General features: G+C 43.4%; 1 long non-coding RNA gene across 1 annotated transcript; it reads left to right on the plus strand.

Annotated features, from left to right (window-relative positions):
- Positions 1-3,882: 3,882 nt before the first annotated feature.
- On the plus strand, positions 3,883-19,548 carry LOC114052088. The gene is made up of 3 exons (XR_003570226.1): positions 3,883-3,993; positions 14,290-14,330; positions 19,445-19,548. It is a non-coding gene; the product is annotated as an uncharacterized LOC114052088 (long non-coding RNA).
- Positions 19,549-19,672: the final 124 nt, after the last annotated feature.

Below are 19,672 nucleotides of genomic sequence, written 5' to 3' on the forward strand. Positions count from 1 at the left end.
GATTAGAACCCAAGTCTTTGGATTCCAAGTGTTCTTTCCTCTATACTGTGCCTACCTGTGGGTCCTTCACTGAGCCCTCTCCATTTCATTCCTAAATCACTTACTGTCTAAGCTAATCATTTGATATTTAATAAATTCCTTGCCTGGTATTGTAAGATAGCTTATATTTCCCTAACTAGACTGTAAACTCATGCAACTATTGTTCTGTTTTTGTATCTGAATAGTGTCTGACACATAGTAGGTGCTTACTTAATGCTTATTGAATCGAATTACAATTAATTGGCTCATAGTGTAATATAGAGAGAGCTGAAAAGGGACCTTCGAGATCATCTAATCCATTTCTCCCTTTTTTACAGATGAAGAAACTGAGGTTCAGAGAGGTTAACTTGCCCATGATTTGACATGGGCAGGATCTGAAACCAGGACTTTCTATCTGCACGTTCAGCCATCTACTCTGCCACACAGCTTTGAACTGCGTGCATGATAAATGAATGAAACTGCTTTGATTAAGCACATACTACTACATGCCAGGCACTGCTTTAAGCTCCGAGGATTCAAATACAAAAGAGAGACACTCTGCATTCTCAAAGAGTTTACATTCTAAGAGAGACAGTGCCCACTGGGGAGTAATGGCTAGGAAATTCTGGTCTGGGAAGTCATTGGGATGGTGGGTAGACCCAGAAGACCATTGACTGACACATTCTTTCCTGAAGCAGTGGTAGTGTTGATTGGCTTACGGTTCCCAGAGAACTAAAGATGATCTTACAGTTCTCCCTGGAGCACCCAACATAATGCCTGGCACACATCAGAAAGACAGACATTCAGCCAAAAGAAATAGAATAGAAGATATCAGAAAATTTGTAAGTGAAAATAAAAAAGATGGTGAGAGAGGGGTGAATAACCAGCATGTCCCACTGATATCCTTGAATACAGCACCTACCTCAAGGGCTGTAGTGAGGCTCAAATGAGATAGTGATTGTAAAGCACTTAGCACAGTGCCTGGCACATAATATAAATATTAATCAGTACAAATGTTAGCTACTATTATTATTATTGAATGAATGAAAATGCATTTATTAAACACTTACTATGTGCCAAGCACTATGCTAAGTGCTGGGGATATAAACAGAAAAAGGGAGAGATTCCCTTTGCCCAAGGATCTCACACTCTAATTGTCTCCTTCAAAAGAATGCCAGCTCTGTCATCCCCATTCTATCATTTATTTTCTTTCTTTTTTTACTACGTCTCAGGTGAATCCAAAAAACAGTAGTTGCAATCATGTTATCAGACAATTCAAAACAAAAATGCACAACAGAAAAAGAGACAAACAAGGAAATGACATTATGCTGAAAGAAATCATACGTAGAGAACAAGTCAATATCAATATTAGGTACATGCTCCAAATGTCTTAGCATCTAAATTCATAAAGGAAAAATTAACTAAACTACAGAAGACATGAATAGTAATACAATAGTGGCAGGAGATTTTAATGTTCTCTTGGTTTTGGTCTATAACTTATTTACAATCTTTCCCTGTCTTCTGGCTCCTTCTCTACTGCCTGGGGACATGCCCAAGCCTCTACCATCCTCAATAAAACCCTCACTTGACCCTTCCAGTCTCACTAGCATCCTGTATCTCTTCTGCCTTTTGTAACTAAACTCCTTAAGAAGGCCAGTTACAGTAGGCGCCTCCACTTTCTCTCCTCTCACACTCTTACAATCCACTCTCCGTCCTCATCATTCCATTGAAACTGCTCTCCCTAAAGTTACCAACGATCTCTTAATGGACAAATCCAATGAGAAAACTCAATCTTCATTCTTCTTGATCTCTGCAGCCTTAGACATCGTCCAATCACCCTCTTCTCTCCTTGATACTCTCTTCAGTCAAGGTTTTTGGGACCCAACTCTTTCCTAATTTTCCTCCTACCCATCTGACTACCCTTTCTTAGTCTGCTATGCTGGATCCTCCACTCCCTTTAACCATAGGTGTCCCTCGGGGTTTTGTCCTGGCCCTTTTCTCTTCTCCATCTTCTTCACTTGGTGATTAGTCAGCTCCATTTAATTACCATCTCTATGCTGACCATTCTCAAATCTATCTTTCCTGCCCCAAACTCTCTACTAATCCCCAGTACTCACATCTCCATCTGCTTTTCAGACATCTCAAAGTGGATGTCCAGTAGACATTTTAAACTCAACAAAATGGAGCTCATTATATTTTCCCCTAAACCCCCCCACACACTCCTACCTTCCCTATTACTGTAAGATGAGTAGAGGGCAACACTGTCCTCCCTGTCCCTCAGGCTCGTAGCCTAGGAATCATCCTCTGCTATTTACTCTCTCTCACCCCACCATATCTAAACTATAGCAAAGGCCTGTCAATTTCACCTTTGCAGCATCTCTTGAATATGCCCTCTTCTCTCCTCTGACACTGCCACCACTCAGGTGCAGCCCTAATCACCTCACACCTTGAGTACTGCAATAGCCCAGGGTCTGCCTGCCTCAACTCTCTCCCACTCCAATCCATCCTCCATTCAGCCACTAAAGTGATTTTCCCAAAGAACAAAGCACATGTCATGCCCAGCCTCTCATCAATAAACTCCAGTGGCTCCCAATTGCCAGCAGGATCAAATACAAAATCCTCTGTTTGACATTCAAAGCCCTTCATAAACTAATCCCCCTCCTAGTTTTCAAATCTTCTTACTTTAAGACACATGCTCTTCCATCCAGTGACACTGGTCCCTTGACTGTCCCATAAACAAGATGCTCCATGATGAGAGCCTGTAGCAAGATGGTGGTAGTGTTGGAGGAGAGAAGGGGTGTGGGCATTTTCTCCAGCTGTCCCCCACGCCTGAATTTCTCTCTCTTCTCATCTCTGCCTCTTGACTTCCCAGGCTTCCTTCAGGTCCCAACTAAAACCCCATCTTCTATAGTAAGCCTTTCCCAGCACTCTCTTAATTCTAGTGCCTTCTTTCTCATATGTATTTCCCATTTATCCTCTGGAGAGCTTGTTTGCACATATTTGTTTGCTTGCTGTCTCTCCCATTAGATTGTGAGTTCCTTGAGGGTAGAGACTATCTTTTACTTCTTTTTGTATTCCCAGCACATAGTGGGCGTTTAATAAATGTTTATTGACCAACTAATTGACATAATGTCAAGAGAGGATGAGGAAAGCCCTCGGCTCTTGGGGCATTTCCTTCTCTTTCCCCTCCCCAATTTCCAGACTCATTGAAGAGTGTGAATGAGGGTTACACAAGATGAATAGGCAGGAGATCTGCGTTGTTGGAGGGTATAGCCATATCAAGGAGGCCCCAAATCCATCAGAGCATTAGTCGGTGAGGAGGAGAGGCGAGATCTCTTATTTCCCACTTTCCCACGTTTGTGCTGGGGTTCTTCAGACTGTCCACTGCTCACATCCTCGCCTGTGGTTTGCTTCCTTGGCCTCTAGCCCAGTAGGCCTGTATGGCCTTGGCAACAATTTATCTTCCACAGGATGGGGCCCTTTCAGAAATATGTCAGGAATAATGCCAAGCAAAGAGAAGTCTTACAGATGTAGACATGTATTTCTTTTGCTAGGGAACTGGGAAATGGTATGAAAGTGTTTTATCCTTTGTGATTACATCACATACAGCAAAACTTTCATAAATTGTGGGATGGGAGAGGGGAGTATTTATACAAAATAAGTGGGAATAATAAGAATCCATGGGGGGGGGGGCTTGAACAAGAGTGCTCTGCTCACGTGTCATTGTTATAGGTAGGGGTGTACTCATGAATGTTTAACAACCAGCTTGTTGGAGGGGGGAAGCATTTTTGACATACTTTTAGCTTAAACTGCATTATTAACATTTTCTCCATCATTTTCTTAGGTCTAGGCAATCAACAAAATGAAACATCAAGCCCTGATGCACTGACTGCTGAGATTTAATTGCTCATGTTTTGGCAATCTGCTCTTGAGAGATACTAGTAACAGTTGATACTGACACTCCCAGGGTCACAGGTGAGCCATTCAAACTTTCTCTATGACTTGGGGCTTATCTAAGAGTCAGTTCTGGGTTCCTCCATCAGCCCAGATGCTAGAGATGTGGAGTGGAGCAGGGAGGGGAGAAAATAGATCAGGAAAATGGGCTCTCTGTGCCAGGAAGTGAAAGAGACTCATCCTTTGAGAAGTACCAAAGTGTCAGATTTTGTTTGTTTTGTTGGGCGGATGCAGATCTTTGCTTTCATTGATTTGGTAAACTCTGTGAGAGGAAACTCTGTATCAGTACAGATTGGTAATTATTCTAAGATGTATAGTCTGAGAGGAGATTAAGTGACCTGACCAGGGCCACTCCTCCAGTATGTATCACAGGTGGGACTTCCGAGTTCCAAGGGCAGCCTTCTCTTCACCACATTATACTACCTCTCAAGATACCAGGATACCCGAGCTTCAAGAAACATGGGTTCAAATCCTGCCTCTGACATGGTGGACAAGACAGCTAAGTATTCGGAGCCTCTGTTTTCTCATCTGTAAAAGGGGGATATTTAATAATCCCTGCTTTTACATACCTAACAGGGTCGTTGTGGGCAAAATGTTTTGTCAGCCTTAAAAGCACTTAAAGAAATGGGAGCAGTGATTGCTGTCTGGTGATGGATGGTGATTCAAGGGCCGGACCCTTCAGACCATCTGCTCCCTAACAGCTGGGGTGCACTAGGAAGTGGGAGCCATAGATGTGGTATAAATCACTGCAACCATTCCTGGAGAAATGTGGCTTCAGTTATTGGTTTTTTGATTAAGCATTTCCTACCCCAGAGAAAGGCATGGTCAGTGGGAGAGAGCATTACTTTTTGTAGTAGATTTTTACTGATATCTTCTCTTAAATCACCTAAATTCCCTCTCTCTCTCTCTCTCCTCAAAGAGTCAACCTACATGACAAATAGTCAGTATATAGTCAATACTTTTAGTATTTAGTATACAAAAATATGTATTAGTACATATATATAAAGTATATAAATTATATATTGGTATATATAAAGTATAAAGTAAAATAAAAGGGAAAAGAAGGAAAAAAATCAGCAAAACCAATGAATACATCAAAAACCATTGAAAACATATGCAACGTTTCCAGACCCACGGACCTGCCACCTCTCTGCCTTCCAGGTCTTTTCTTGGGGCTGTGCTTGGCCTTTGTAATTTTGTAACATACACTTTTTATTATTTTGGGATTGTTCTTTCCATTTTCATTGTTGTAGGAAGGAAAGAAACAAACAAGCATTGAAATGCCTGCTATGTGCCCGTCTTTACAATAACCCTGAACTGTAACAGGTGCTATTATTATAGCTAGGCAGCTAGGAGGTGGATAGAGCACAGGATCTAGAGCAGGTTCCCCATTCCTGACCTGGAGTCAAGAAAACCTGAGTTCAAATGCAGCCTCAGACACTTACTAGCTGTGTGATCCTGGGCAAGTCACTTCACCCTGTTTGCCTCAGTTTCCTCATCTGTAAAATGAGCTGGAGAAGGAGATGACTACTCCAGTGTCTCTGCCAAGAAAACCCCAAAAGGGTTCACAAAGAATCAGACACATTTGAAAATGACCAACTAACAAAAGTATTTAATAATTGAGCAAACTGAGACAGACAGAGGTTAAGTGACTTGCCCAAGGTCACACATCTAGTAAGTGTCTGAGGTTGTATTTGAACTCAGGTCTTCCTGACTCCAGGCCCAGGGCTCTGTACATGATGATGCCATCTAGTGGCCTAAGAGTCAGCTCTGATCCTCTTACGCTAAATCCCCTGCTGTGTGGAGTTGGGAAAAGAACATTAGAATGAGAGTCAGAAAGGCTGCCACTTACTGATGCACTTGCATAAATCTCATAAACTCCTCAAGCCTGTTTCCTCAACTGTAAAATGGGGACAAAAATACTTAGCACTATCTATCTCTTAGGTTTACTGTGAAGATCAAGTGAAATGGTTTACATAGAGCTAGTATTTAACTACTCTGTATTTGTATTTATTCTCTTTTTATTTATTCTGTGTGTATATATGTATGTGTGTGTGTGTGTATGTGTGTATGTACTTGTCTCCCCCATTAAAATATAACCTCCTTTCTTTTCAATTATTTGAATTGTTCCAATCATTTTATTTGCATCCCCAGGCCTGGCACACAGCAGGCACTTAATAAATGCTTGTGGTTGGTCAACTCTAACAAAGAAAAACTGTCACGCGAACCAGCCGACACAGTGACTATGCCTGACCTACACGGCACATTCTGCGTACATGGTTCCCCGCCCCACCCACATCTCTTAATGAAGAGAAGTGGATTTCCTCATCTCTTTTCTGGGGCCAAGCTTGGTCATTACAATTATAGCGTTTTAGAGTAAGAGCTAGAAAGGACCCCAGGGGCTATCCAATCCAGTCCTTTCTTTTTACAGATGAGGAATCTGTGGCCGGGGTGATGGGGGTGGGTTAGGTATTTTGCCCAAGATCACCTAGGGAAATGGTAGCTGTGTTGCTAATGTTGTTTTTCAGGCAAATCCAACTCTTTATGACCCCATTTGGGGCTTTCTTGGCAAAGATACTGGGGTGGTTTGTTATTTCCTTCTTCAGATCATTTTACGGATAAGGAGCTGAGGCAAATAGGATGAAGTGACTTGCCCAGGGTCACACAGCTAGTGAGGGTCTGAGGCCAGATTTGAACTCATGAAGATGAGTCTTCCTGACTCCAGGCCCAGCGTTCCATCTACTTTGTCACCAATGGTGGTTGTAGGAAATGCCAAAGTAGGGATCAGTCTGAGAGAAATTTTGAAACTATTTCAATTAACCGAAATTAGAGAAAAATCTTGATTAATCTTAAATTTGGTTCTAGTAAAAAAAAATTTGGGGTGTAGTCTTTTCATTTACATTATTGAGGTCATTTCATATATCATTTTCCTGGTTCTGCCTACTTTGATTTACATCAGTTCATATGAATCTTCCCTTGTTTTTCTGAATTTCTCATAATCAATTTTTTTTCCTTGTGGCTCAATAATATACCATTACACGCCCATATCTCAATTCATTCAGCCTTCTTCCAATCAATGGATACCCATTTCATTTCTATTTTTTGTTTTTGCTTTTGTTTTTTGTTTTGGTTTTGGTTTTGGTTTTTGCTACTACAAAGAGTACAGTGTATAGTCTTCTAAGGTTTTGTCTCATTCTCTCCTTTGACATTCTCACACTCTAACCTATTTAAGTACAGATCTTATACCCTGACTGGATTGTAAGCTCCTGGAAAGCAGGTTCTGGGTCCATTTTCAACTCTGTATCCTGAGTCTGTTACAGAATTGATGCTTAATGTTTGTCAAGTTTTCAAACATTTAATGAGCACCTACTATGTACCAGGCATTGTGCTCAGCATTGGGGATACCAAAAAAAAAAAAAAAAGCAAAAACAGTGTTTGCTCTCAAGGAGCTTACAGTCTAATGGGAGAGACAATATGCAAACAATCTTGGAAAAACAAGATACATAGATTCATATGGGATAATCAGCAGAGCAAAGGCACTGGGATTAAGGGTGTTCAAGAGAGGCTTCTTGTAGATGGTGGGATTTGAAGGAAGCCAGGGAAGGCAGGAGGTGGAGATGAAGAGAGAGGTGGTTACAGGCATGGGAAACAATCAGAATGTCTGGAGTTGAGAGATGGAGTGTTTTGTTTGTGGAATAGCCTGGAGACCAGTGTCACTGAATCAAAGAGAATATGGTGGAGAGTAAGATAGGAAGACTAGAAAGGTGGGGAGAAAGGTTTTTAGGTAATGAGGGACTTTGAATGCCAAACAGAGATTTTATATTTGATCTTGGAGGCAATAGAGAGCCACTGGGGCCTATTGAGTAGGAGAGTGACCTGATCAGACCTACATTTTAGGAAGATCTCTAGTGGCTGAATGGAGAATGGATTGGAGCGGGGAGAGATTAGAGACATGCAGACCCACCAGCAGGTAATATCAATAGTCCAGACATGAGGTGATGAGAGCCTGTACCAAGATGGTGGCAGTGTTGGAGGAGAGAAGGGATGTGGCAAGTGGGAGATATATGAGAGATGTTACAAAGGTGTAATTGGATGAAATGGAATTGTGGCTGAAGAAGGAGATTGAGAAACAGGAGGAAAGCAGCCCAAGGCTGACCAAGAAGCATGTTCGAAAGTCTAGGGAGTCAAGACTGGAGCAAGTGACATACCCCGCCCTGTCCTGATTGATCCTCTGGGGGCCGAACACTTCGGCTGAGCAAGTTTTTCTAGATCTTTGTTGACATATTGGCCCCTTCTATTCCTGTCCCTCTCCTCTCCCTCCCTTTGAGGCAACCTGCTCAGACTGCCCCCCATCCCTGGCCTCTGCCACCAGCTGTCCCCAATTCCCATAACCCCTTCCTCCCAGGAGTCTCTGCTTTTCTCCTAACCACAGTCCCCCAGGCATGGGGAAAGGCTCAGTGTAGCAGCTGTGAGAGGGGGGAAGGGGACACTTGGGAGTCAATGGGTCTGAAGGGGTCAGGTCTAATTACATTTAAAGCCACTCTCCAAGAAAGAGTCTTTCTAACTGAACGTTCACCTCCCCGATCTATTAAGCGGTACAAAGGTGCCATTTCCTGTGTCAGATCTACCAAGCCTGGGGTAAGAGGGGTCTTAATAATGGCAACTTGGGGGCTGGGGAAAGAGTATTACATTTAAAGACAGAGGCTTTTGGTGTGAAATCTGACTCTTCCACAAGGCACCCTCTGTGTATGCCTCGGTTTTCTCATTTGTCAAATGAAGTTGATGGCAATCTCAGAATCAGAGAAGAGATGAGCAAATTACCTTCCTTTTTTTCAATGGAGAGGTGGGAGACTATGGGTATGGAATATTGTATACATAGCTAGAAGCAGTGGAAATAGCCATTGGTTTTGCTCAACTGGTTTTTTTTTTAATTCTTTGTTTCAGGGGAAGGCTGTCCTGGAAGGGGGAATAAACCAAAAATTATTGTGATGTTCAAAAACAAAAAACCCAAACATTTCTAATAAAACATTTCTAATGAGGGAGCTGGACAATATAGCCTTCAAGTTCCCTTCCAGCTTTAAATCTATGATCCTATGAAACTCATATTTCTAATACAAAACATTTTGTTCACAGCAGCCCTGTGAGGTAGAGAATGGAAGTACTTTTATCCAGATTTTATAGATAAGGACCCAAGGCTAGACAGGTGAAATGACTTATCCAGGATCATATCCCTAGTATGTGTCTGAGGCAGGATTTGAACTCAGGTCTTCCTGATACCAGGTCCAGCACTCAAAGAGGAATTTAGCTGAATGTATAACCATGAGTTGGAAGGGACCTCAAAGTTCAAAACCTCCTTCAATGGAGGGCTTGCTTGACCCCAGGGGTATTGATTTGGGGAACTGGCGGACTATACAGGGCGTGTGCTATGTTTAACAACCAGCTCTCTGAGAAGACATGACACACTTCTACATTTACTCTGAATAATGAACATTTTCTCCATGGCTCTCTGAAGTCTAGACAATCAACAAAACAATAAATCAAGCCCTGATTTGTAGCTTTTGTGATTCCTGAGGTGTGAATGCTCACAATGAAAAGTTAACAGTTGCTGGTATCGAGCTGACTCCCATGCATCCTGACTGTATGAAAAACCAGTGTGGGCTGGCCAAAGAAATCCCTGGATGAGCCAGGATCGTATCAGGGCAGGAGCCCTGCCTTGGTGTCAGGAGGTCGAGGCTCAGTTCTCTGGGCTGCTTTTATTAGCTGTCAGACCTTGGGCAAGTTACTTCATCTCTCAGTTTCCCGATCTGCCAAATGGGGTAATAGGTTTAGATCTGGAAAGGACTCTACAGGGCTTCTAGTCCAACGCCCTCCTTTTACAGATGAGACTGAACAACTGAACAACAACAAAAGTGGGTCTGATAATAGCACCTACCTCCCAGGGCGGTGGCGGTGGCTGTAGTGGTGGCGGTGGTGGTTCAGTCATCTCACTCGTGTCCGATTCTTTGTGACCCCATCTGGGGTTTTCTTGGCAGAGAATCTGGAGTGGTTTGCCATTTCCTTCTCCAGCTCATTTTACAGATGAGGAAACTGAGGCAAAGAGGATTAAATGACTTGCCCAGGGTCACAGAGCTAGTAATTTAGGTCTTCTTGAGTTGTGGTGAGGATCAAATGAGATATTTATAAAGTGCTTAGCACAATGCCTGGCACATAGTAGGTGCTTAATAAATGCCTGTTTCCTTCTTTCCTCTGATACCTATTCCATCTAGCCTTGCTGGAGGTATTGTGAGGAAATGAGCTAGTAAGGAACCAGACTTTGTGTCTTAAGAGACAGGGATGGTGATCTCAAGGCAGGGCTGGTTGACCGCAGGTAAGAATCAGAATTCCTTTCAGGTTGGGTTTTTGGAAACCTAGTTGCCAATCACTCATTCCTTATCCAGTGTCCATCGTGGGTCCATGCCCTGTGTTAAGCATTGTGGGAATGTCTTCAGGTGGCTGACAGTGTAGAAGCCACGTCATAATTGGCCCAAGCTAGCTGGATGGGGCTGTTGGAGAGTTCAGGAGTGTGATACCAAGACTAGAGAGGCAGGATGGTATTGTGGCTAGAGTGTTGTAGCCCTTTGTGTTAGGAAGAGCTGGGTTCAAGTCTCGCCTCTGGAACACATATTTGTATGATCATAGCCAAGTCACTTAACATTTCAGCGTTTCAGAAAATTCTTAGATGGTAAGTCAGTTCTACGTTGGAAGAGCCATGCTGTCTCTGGAGCAAAGGAATATAGCACAATCATGGAGTTTTCTTTTTTATTTTTCTTTGGGGGGGGGGGAAGTGCCTCAGTTTGCCTTTGCACAGTGTCTGGAAAAGTGGAATATTTTTTCTACCTTCAGATCTCCATCCTTATCACACATCTGGTCCCAGGGCCATGAAGACATCCCCACACTCCTCCTGCTGCCCTCTTACTTACGCTGCCCTGCCCTACCCTGAGAACAAGCTTCAGCTTTGTAGTTCCTCATTCATTCCCTCTCCCATGCCCAGCTGGGGCTTTCCAGTAGGGAGACAAAGGGGCCCAAAAGAGGGGAACAGGGTCTTTTTCTTCCTTTGCCCCCAGGCCAAGAACCCCTTGGTTCCCTTGGTCCTGTTTTCCCGGCTCTCTTAGGAAGGGAGCATAAGCCAACATTCTTGGGGGATGCAGGGGAGCTCCAGGTTGCCACCATGTCTCTACTAGTTGGCCTTTCTTTTAATTATTTAAAAATAAATGGACTGAGCTGCCATGACCTTTCACAAAGGGTTAAGCTGATGGCAGCCAAGCCGGCCCCACAGGACGCTCACGCTTTACCTTGGGCCACTGGGGAAAAACAAAGGTGCCTCCCAAGTGGACGAGTGTCTAAGCCTGGTGTGGAGGCTCCACTCTTCCCCACTCTCTCTGCCCCCCATACACTGGGACTTTATGAAGGAGGAGGGCCCTTTACATCAGGCCAAAAAAATGCAAAGACGAGAAGGGAAAGAAGGCAGAGAAGGCCAGAGAAGCAGACAGCTTTGAAAGTTACCAGTTAAAAAAGAAAAAAAAAAAGAAAGAAAGTTACCAGTTGAATATAAAAAACAAACAGATTTGAAAAACATAAGAATTCTGATCAATATAATGACTAGCCACAAATCTGGAGGCCGCCATGAAGCATGACAGCTGCCTCTGAACAGAGAAGCAATGGACTCAGGGTGCAGAAGGAGACACACATTTTGGGGATGTGGCCGTTGTGAGAATTTGTTTTGTTTGACAATGCAGATTTGTTACAAGGTTTTGTTTTAGTTTTTCTTTCTCATTTGGAGAAGGGGAAGGTAGGAGCAAGAGAAAATAAAGGCTTGTCAACAAAAAAAGTAATTTTTAAATTAATTTTTAAAAAGTTAATGCAAATATAAGAAACACAAAAAACCTACAGGTTGAACTTATATTTTAGAATTAAGGCATATTGTACATAAGAGACCTACAATTTCCTTTATTCTTTTTCTATTCTACTATGTATATGGAAATGCCGATTTTATTTGGTCGTGAAGTTTAGAAAAATTTTTTTCTTGTTTCAAAAACAATAAATAAATCAGGCCTCACTTCAGTAGTATTTCTGGAACTCGGCCTCTCAATCCCCCTTGAAGCAGTCTTAATCTTCTGAAACTAGAGGAGTAAAAATGGGGAAACTGAGGCAAGGGACAATGATGCCCTCTTTCCTTCCTATCATGAGGTGAGCATAACACTGAGCCCACACCTTCTTCCCCCCACCACCACGGCTAGGTTTTAGGCTCCTGCGTCCCTGCAGATAGACATTTTTGAGAATTGGAAAAGTCCAAGAAAAGGAAAAAGAATAAGATGTTGGAGACAGAAGAAGACAGCTGGAGAAAGACACAGAGGGAGAAAAAGAGAGGCAATCAATATTCATTTATGAAATGCCTACTGTGTGCCAAGCACTGTTCTAGACACTGAGGATACAAAGAGCAAAATGAAAGCTTCTGCCCTCAAATAGGGTGAACTATGGGGGCTCCCTGAGCTTTCTAATAGAGAAAAGGTGGGGGCTGGTAACCGAGGTTGTGAAGTGTCTATGGAATTATGTCTGCTCGGGTGGGCGTCAATGAACAGGACTCCCTCCTCTCCACTGCTCGAGTCCAGGGCTTCTTCCTTATGGGGCCTGCCTTTCTGTGTTAGGGTCAAACACCCCTGCCCATTGACTACAGAGAAGGGTCACTCCTGAGGAGGCCTGGCTGCCTGCCCTCTCTCTATCGCTGTCTCCATCCCCCTCTCTTTGAGGCTGTCTCTCCGACTCTCTCAGTCTGTCTCTTTCTCTGTCTCTGTCTTCTCTCCCAATAATTCCCCAATGCCCCCCCCCCCACACTTCCTGGTCACTCTCCTGCCTCAGAGATGGGGGCGGTGGGAGTGGGAGGTGTGGTACAAGTGTGGCCTCTTAAGGAATTGGGAAGAACGGGAGGGAAAAAAGGTCAGTCCAGCCACAGGAAATTGCCTTCAGGAGGAATTCAGACAAAGCCACCTTCTCCCCAGCCCTCCTACACAATCCCCACTCCTCCCTGCTCACAGGACCAGGCAACAGTCACCTCCCAGGGAGACAGCTCAGGGCTGCCCAGGGCCAGGGGGCCAGAGGAAATCCAAGTTCCTTTTGTGACCAGACAAGAGTGAAGTATGTAAGAGGGGCCGGCTGGGGGGAAATTGCTGGAAGTCTTTGGGGCCAGGCAGGGCATCTCCCGTGTTCAGAAATCACCAGTTATCTGAAGAAATGTATTTAAAGAACCTTGGACTGTTTAGCATTTCAGCAGCTGGTGGCATTGCACAACCCTTGGGAAATTCTGGCCTTGCTGGACCTCTAACCCTCAAAAAATTCAACTTTTGCCACAAGTAAGCCAGAAGGAGGATGTCATTCGAGCTAGGCTGCTTCTATCCTTAGTCTTATATGCCTTCGTCTACACTATATGCCAGGCACTGCAATGGGTGGATACCAGCACTATGGAGGTGTCTGCCCTCAAGGCGATAAACTCACTGGATTTATCATGGGCTGAGGCACAAGTTTAAATTCTGAGCTCCCTGAAAAGTTGATAAGCCAGGGCATTAACAAGAAGGTGAACCATGGAGGGGTCAGGGGAATCTTATCTCTGAAACTCTCTGGTTTCTGTCTCTGGAATTCCAAGTCCCAGATTTTAAAAATCCCTCTTTTTACAAAAAGCCTTTCCTGATCTCCCTTAATGCTGGTGCTTTCCCTCTAAAATTATTTCTAATTCATCCTGTATATATCTTATTTCTACATAGTTATTTGCATGTTGTCTCCTCTATCCTTGTGAGTTCCTTGAAAGCAGGGACTATTGGTTAGGGGTTTTTATTGTTGTTGTTTTGGCATATCTGCCAGGCACATAGTAGGCGCTTAACAAACTCTTGTTGAATCTATGTTCATATATATATTTGTTACAAGGTTTTTTTATTTTTTTACTTTCTCAGTGAAGGAATGAAGAAAGATGGGAAGAATTATTAATTATAAAAACAAAATTTAATGTAAGAAATTTTAAATGCACTTAATAACAACAATAATAATGACTAACATTTATATAATGTTTACTATGTACCAGGCACTGTGCTAAGCACTTTACCTTTATTATCTTATTTGATCCTTACAACAATCCTGGGAGGTGCGTGCTATTATTATCTCCATTTTATAGATGAGGAAATTGAGGAGAATAGAGGTTAAGTGACTTGCCCAGGATCACACAGCTAGTAAGTATCTGAGGCTGGATTTGAGCTTAAGTCTTCCTCACTCCTCTCTCATTTTCCTCTACAGGCTGAACTTATAAGCAAGCTGTAAATAACAGTGATCGGCAGGTATGTGTATCATCCCTCTTTCACTATGGTATGTATGTGTATAATCCTCTTCTACTATGAATATGGAAATGCCTATTTCATATGGTTTGGAATAAAAATAATTTGCAAATAAATAAATAAATAAATCAGGTCTAAATCTACTAGCATTTCTGGTTCAGAAACTCTGTAGGTCAGAGGTAGGGAGGGAATGGTAAAAAAAAAAAAGTCCTGAATACATATACATATATGTATGTAACTATGTCAGTAGGCATCCTATACACATACACTAATCACTGTGAGCTTTTTAGCCAGAACTACCAAGAAGAAAAAAAGCCTTTGGACCTCTCATGCAGAAAGAATGGAGGACGAGGAAAATTCTGCAGTGACCTACACTGAGTGTGTGATGTTTTTCTTCCTGTCACAGCCAAAGAGATAGCTAACCAGGGCAGGGCAGATGGGGATTTGTCCCCAAAGTGACCAGCTTTACAGGGCGTCAGCATGGACATGGAGTGTGGGGAGGGTAGGGACAGGTCAGTGCCTGGGAGGGTGATGCATCAGCGTTTCCCTACATCTATATCACCCTGGAAAGATTTTCTTGTTGCTGTTGCTGCCTACTGGCCTTATACTGGGTCATGTTCCCTGTTCTCTCAAGGAGATCAGCCTCTGCCTCCAAACTTCCCTAGATCACCCCTCCCCTACCTTCATACTTGGGGAATTCAATGTACTTTCAGCACCCTGGCCTCACAGTTCATTGATGTCCTGTACATTCACCAACTCTTCCTCTGGTGGAATAGTAGCTACCACCTTACTGAAAAGGGTAAATACTACTTTCGTTTAGGTAGTTACACAAATAACCATCACCTTTATGACCTTAAATTCTGAAACTCTCTTTTCTGATCATAATCTCCCATCCTTTCATTTCTCCCTAGGCCTTACTCCTGAACATTTTTTTATTTTTATTTTTTTTAAGGCAATTGGGGTTAAGTGACTTGCCCAGGGTCACACAGCTAGTACGTGTCAAGTGTTTGGTCTGAGGCCGGATTTGAACTCAGGTCCTCCTGACTTCAGGGCCGGTGCTCTATCCACTAACATTTTTTTATCCTCACTGTGATTTCCAGTCCCTCCATCTACCAGTTTTCCTAATCCAGTCACCTATCTATTCCAGCTTCACGTTCCTCTTTGAAATCTTGACCCTATAGTTGACAAGTCCAGCTGAAATCCCTCGGGTCCTATTGCCCTCCACACCCTGCCCATCCTCAGCCCTGTGTTATCTCCACCATGCCTTCTCTGTTCATTCTCCTTAGCTGCCAAATGAAGCCAGAGGAAGTCAGACGGCCGTGCCAACTGGACTCGCTGCAAACATGCATTATCTAATCTCAACTCTGCCCTCACTCCTTCTTTTACTCTTCCCTGACAGGCTCTATCCCACTCTGCTCATCAGCTGCCCCAAACCACCTCCACTCTGCAAACCTCCAACAACCAATTCTCCGCCTGGTGCCTCCCAGTCAGATGTCCTCACCTTCTACTTTAGACAGAAAATGTAGGCTTTCATTCACAGGGTGATCATCTACCAAACTCCACAAATCAAGTCTCTCTACATCTTTACCCATTCTCAACAACTTTGTTCCATTCCTCAAGGAAGAGGTGACCCTCCTTGTCAAAGTGTTCTCCTTACCCCAAGGTTGACACGTAGCCTAAGGGAAGTCTGAGGAAGGGGAAGCAAATGAAATACCTCCTTGATGATGGTAATGGGAAAGGGTGGGGCTGGGGAATGGATTGAATTTAGCAGATGAGATTTTGGGTGTATTTGGAAATGCTTGGAAATTTCAATTCAACAATAATTCAATTCAATAAACATTCATCAAGTGTTTACTATTTTTGGAAAGGGCCAGTTTGGGAATCTGATTTGCTCAATTACACATATTTGTTATAAGAGCTTTGCATTTTTTTTCATTGGGGGAGGAAGCTTTAGAGGAAGGTAAAGAAGGTGGATTGTTTTTAATTGAAATTTAATTTATTTTTAATATAAATATTAATTTTAATTTAACTTGATTGAAATTTTAATTGAAATTTTAAAAAAAGATAAATATTTTTAAGTGTCCTCTTTACTTATGCCTTTCTAACCCTTTCCTTCTCTTCTGGAAGTTTTCCTCAGAGATGACCAGTATCTGGCACTTAGTAAATGGTCCCTCTCTCACCTGAGTTCAAATGCAGCCTCAGACAGTAATTAGCTCTGTGACCCTGGGCAAGTACCTTAACCCTGTTTGCCTGAGTTTCCTTGTCTGTAAAATGAGATGGAGAAGGAAATGGCAAACCACTCCAGTATCTCTACCAAGAAAACACCAAATGGGGTCGTGGAGAGTTGGACACTACTGAAAAATGACAACAACAATAAAATGGGTGTTTCTACATTGTTTACCCCATAATTTGAGTGGTAGTTTTCTTCAAAGTTACTGATAAAGTTGTTTATAATACTTTTTCATTGGTGGTTTGTCCCATCAGAGGTTACATTTATGTTTTTCAATGGTTTAAGAATACATGCATGTTGTTCACTCTATCCTACAACATGGGCACTTCTCTTATTCTTGAAAAACAACTTCTAGGGGCAGCTAGGTGGCGCAGTGGATAGAGCACTAGCCCTGAAGTCAGGAGGACCTGAGTTCAAATCCGGCCTCAGGCCAAACACTTAATACTTACTAGCTGTGTGACCCTGGGCAAGTCACTTAACCCCAATTGCCTAAAAAAAAAAAAAAAGAAAAGAAAAACAACTTCTAGAAAAACAATTTATTCAAAAGGGCTCGATCATAAAAAGGAGGCTAAAAAATGGAGTCATTTATGCTGTTGACAAATTTATTCCTACTATCTTACTAAGGCACTAAAACTTAGTCTCACTGCATCTGGGGTCCATAAAAAAATTACATCTTTATTTTCACTAACCTCTAGCTGAAATTTAGCATTTTCTTCAATTATGAATTAAAATCAACGACATCAACAATGTTCTGGGAAGGACTCTCCCTGAACTACCAGAGGGATCCATGACATAAAAAAAGGGAAGATCCCTCGCTCAAAGCTGATGCCAGAAATGTTGCCCTAGACAGCCTCCAGCTGTCTCTTTTTAAAAATGCAAATATAGCTTTGACGGGTAACACATTAAGTAATTATTGGTCATTAGCACCTCAGTGTAAATTTAGTCTTACAGTTACCTCCCAGAACCTTCTACTGTGGTTCAACAGTGGATAAGGGAATAAGGACTGGATAGGTCTGAGTACACCTTGGTCAACTAGTGGGCAACACGATGTGACCACTGGCAAGTCATTCAAAATTTCTTTGAGCCTCAGTTTCCTCATCTGTAAAAAAGGGTTAGCAGCACTTATGCTATCTAACTCCCAGGGTTGTGATGAAGTTTGTTCCCTCCTCTCTCCCCACTGGACCTGTGATATAGGGAACTGCCAGTGAGGAAAGCCCTCTACCAAGGTAATCCCACCAATAACACGAAGTTTTGGAATACTGCTTGCTGAAAGGTGATGCCTTGGAAAGGGTCACATAGCCAGTATGGGACGGGGGTTGGGGAGAGGTTGAACACAAGTCTTCCGGACTCGCTGCCCCACTTTAGCTACTCTCCAAGGATTTATGATAAAACATAATCCTTTCTCCTTCTCCCTCCCTCAATAAACTTCACTGGCTCCCTATTATCTCAGGGATCAAATAGAAAATCTTCTGTTTAGCATTTAAAACTTCACAACCTGGCCCCTTCCTACCTTTCCAGTCTTCTTACAGTGTGTACCATGTATGTGTACCATACTCACGCACTGTATAATCCCAGTTTCACTGGTTTACTGGATGTTCCTTAAACACAACACTACATCTCCTTCCTCCCCCTTCCCCATGGCCCTCTCCCAGCAAGCCCGTTTCTTGCTAATCTTGGCTCCCCCGGCATCCTTTAGGACCCAGCTCAGATCCCAGGGAGTTTTCCTGGTTTCCAGATCCTGGCTCACCCCACTCTCACCCCACTGCTGGGCCTTCCCTCTGAGATGTTCCTTCCATCCTCTCTGCATAGATCTAATTTACACATAGCTGTCTGCATGTTGTCTCTCCACTGGAGTGTGAGCTCTTTGAAGCAAAGGGCTGTTGATGCCTTTTTTTTTTTAATCCCCAGCCCTTAGCATGGTGCCTGACACATAGCGAGCACTTTGATGCTTGCTGACTGAGAGACTAAAAGCTGTAGGGAAACGTGGGCTTATCCTGACTCAGGTGCTGGCTGCCGGGGTAGGGGGTGGCGGGTGGGCACACAGGGCCAGAGATTCTGCAAGGGGAGCTGGATGAGGCCCCAAACAAGCTTTGCTCACTCCCTAAAACTGCCTTCCCTCCTACACCAGTCAGTCAACATTGATTGGGCACCTACTATGTGCAAGCATTGTGTCAGTTTGGGAAGCAGCTGTCCTCATACCCACGGGCTTTCTCTGGGCTCTGCTCCCACGCTGTACGGATGGGGGTTGGAGGTGGAGGAGGCTGTTGGGGGTGGGAGGTTTTTGTGCAAAGGCCTCTCCCTCCTTCACAACTTCTCTGTAACTCATTAGCCTTCTCCTCATCCCCCTCCTCAAAGGACCCTTGTCTTTGAAGCGTCAGATAAGAGAGGGGTTCACAGGCTGATCCTGCTTTTCTGGCCTCCCAATTAGCCAGTCTCCGCCATGTCTGTGACACAGTCTTTCACAGGAGCCGTTTGGCATTTTCCCTGGCCCCTTTGCATTTGCATCACCATGGTAACCAAGATAAGTCTGACTCTCAGAGATGCTGCATGGCTGCTCTAGGAGTGGGAACTCGGGAGGAAAACAGACCACAGGGTAGCGATGATGGGGAAAATCTGAAGAATGCTCAGCCCTCTTCTCTCAGGTGCCTGTTTTCCCCTATAATAAAAATAATGGTGATGATGATGATGATGGCATTTATATACTGCATTAAGGTTCACATATGTTATCTCATTTGATCCTTACGACAACTCTGGCTGGTAGATATTATCTCTCTCTTACAGAGGAGGAAGCTGAGAGTGAGAGATGTCAAGTTATGAGCATTCCCAGTGTCCCATAACTAGATGGTATCTATTCTAGATTTGAACTCAAGTCTTCTTGACTCCACAGCCGCCGCCTTCTACCCTCTGTGCCATGCTGTCCTCCACGAGACCTAGTTCTGAGATGATAGAAGAGCAGGAAGCCATCTGATTTTATGGACACTGCCTATTACTCTGGTAACAGGTATGTGGGGGGAGGGTTCTGGTGCCTCATGGACAACCTCAGTTCCCCAGTTTTCTGGGGCATCTCTCACTCGTCTAGGCCCAAAACTACTCATTACCATCACACAGGGCCTCA

Source organism: Vombatus ursinus, unplaced genomic scaffold, assembly GCF_900497805.2.
Source record: "Vombatus ursinus unplaced genomic scaffold, bare-nosed wombat genome assembly UNPS02014807.1, whole genome shotgun sequence".
Taxonomy (NCBI): domain Eukaryota; kingdom Metazoa; phylum Chordata; class Mammalia; order Diprotodontia; family Vombatidae; genus Vombatus; species Vombatus ursinus.